The sequence below is a fragment of the Capsicum annuum genome, chromosome 4 (genome assembly GCF_002878395.1).
Source record: "Capsicum annuum cultivar UCD-10X-F1 chromosome 4, UCD10Xv1.1, whole genome shotgun sequence".
NCBI lineage: Eukaryota > Viridiplantae > Streptophyta > Magnoliopsida > Solanales > Solanaceae > Capsicum > Capsicum annuum.
Genome location: NC_061114.1, coordinates 72,312,141 through 72,314,773, shown reverse-complemented (window position 1 = coordinate 72,314,773; position 2,633 = coordinate 72,312,141).

Here is a 2,633-nt window from a genome sequence, read left to right as displayed (position 1 = left end):
TTCTTAATAGTCACCTTATTCAATTGCCGATAATCAATACACATCCTCAACGAGCCATCTTTTTTGTGAACAAATAACACTGGTGCTCCCCAGGGGGATATACTAGGCCTTATGAATCCCTTCTCTAGCAAATCTTTCAATGGCTCTTTCAATTCTCATAATTCTACTGGGTCCATTCTATACGGAGGAATGGAGATTGGTTGGGTGCCTGGTATTACATCAATACCAAACTCTACTTCTCGTTCAGGAGGCAAACCTGGAAGATCTTCAGGAAATACATCAAAAAATTCATTTACCACCAGAACAGTGTGAAGAGTTGGTGGTTCCACTTCTGTATCCCTTATTCTAACTAAATGATATATATATCCCTTGGAAATCATTATTCTTGCCTTAAAATAAGAAATAAATCTACCTCTTGGCGCACCAATTTAACCTTTCCATTCAAGGACTGATTCATTTGGAAAATGGAAATATACCTTTTTCGTGCAGCAATCAATTGTGGCATAACAAGATGCCAACCAGTCCATACCCATTATAACATCAAAATCTACCATTTCTAACTCCACAATATCAGCCATCGTATCAGGACCACAAACAGTTACTATGCAATTTCGGTAAACCCTTCTAGCTACAATAGATTCCCCAACCGGTGTGGACACTTCAAATGGCTTAACTAACAATTCAGGTATTCTTTCAAACTTTCCAGCAACCAATGGAGTAACATAAGATAATGTAGAACCGGGATCAACTAAGGCATATACATCAAATAAAAAGATAGACAACGTACCCATAACCACATCTGGGGAAGCCTCTAAATTCTGTCGATCCGCTAGAGCATACGTAGGATTTTGAGCCCCGCTAGAACTCGTGGCTTCTCTATCACCTCTAACACGACCCATTGGTTGTGCACTCCTTCCCGAATAAGGCATCGATGATGATGATGCAACAAATGACCCCGTAGGTTGTGCCATACCCCTTATGCCCCTTCGTGGGCATTCTCTCATCATATGCCCTGACATACCACACCAAAAGCAAACATTGGTCCCCAGATGACATGCGCCTAAATGATACCTTCCATATTTATTTCATGGCTCTCGAGGAGGTATCGATTGGCTCATATTCCCTTGCCCTTGGTACCCCACTGTCCGCGAACTCTGACTCTCACTTCTGTGCCTAAATTGATTTCCTCTAGACCCTTGGAACTGTGGTGGGGCAGTAGCTGCAAAATAAGAAGATAATGGCCTAGGTGGTCTAGCAGAAAACTGTGGTCTGAACCGTCCTTGGGATGCCATGAACCTCCCTGTAGATCTGGCCCTCTTGGAATATCCTCTTTCTAATTTCTGTGTTCTTCTCCTCGGCCTCTGATCTTTCATTTTTTATGCAAAAGCTTGGATCCTTACTATGTCCATATCTTTGTTCAAAGCGGCAATAGTACAATCTCTAACCAGATATGGATCCAGCCTATCCACATATTAATGAACTCTGTCATCCATAGTTACTACAACATTAGGAGCATATATCGACAAGGAATTAAATCATAGACTGTACTCCCTCACGCTCATATTCCCCTGATGAAGATTTAAAAACTGATCTGCATAGGCTTGATGAATCTCAAATGGAAGATAATGATCAAGAAATGCCTTTTTGAACTCTTTCCAAGTAGCTGGGGGTGCATCAATACCCCTAGATCATTTCCATTCCTCGTACCAATATATAGCATCCCCTTTGAGTCTATACGCCGCTAACTCTACTGTCTCTCTACCCGTTACATAGATAACATCTAAGGCCCTTTGAATTTGATCAATAAAGTCTTGTGGCTCCTTGTTAAGATCTGATCCAGTAAAACTGGGAGGATCCATCTTAAGAAAATCCTGTGTTCGAAGGCTAGCCGCCCTATCAGTACCACTAGGACCTGTGGTAGGAATGGCTTGTCCTTGAGCTTACCTAGCAACTACACGAGTCAAAATTTGCACTGCATTTCTAAGATCTTGATCAGCAGCATTAATAGGTGGATTTGGGGATATAGTTCTCCTCCCCCTTATTTCTTCAGGAGTGGAAGAAGTTTCTGATGCATGCTCAGCTGGAGCCACTTTGATTAGCTGGTATAGTGGGTGACTTACTAGTCCCCTCTCCGGCAGCCACATCTACTTGTTTACCGGTATTCTTGCTTCTGGTAACCGACATCATTACTATAATAAGAGGCAAACGGATTCAGTGGTCGACTATGACTTCATATACAATATAGGCTCTATTGCATGATCTAAGACATGAAGAAAAGAAACAATTCCTAAATGTCTATAGCCTCCTGTTTATAGATGTGGTGCATGACACATCGATAAATAAGACTCTACGTAGACACGGATTTGCAGACTCACTAGGATGAACTTCTCTGATACCACTTTTGTCATGCCTCAAATCCTATTGGGGCGGACTGGCACCCATAACCGAGGAGGCCCAGGAGAACCAGCTCATAACCTTACTTCTCATGCATACCTCTATGACAACCCGAAATTCGGATAACATCATGTCGCATATAAAAGAAAATAATCACCTGTATAAGCTCGAGCATACATATATATGTATATACAATACTTGGCCGTTGGAGCCATCACGTCTATTAACAAAACACCACC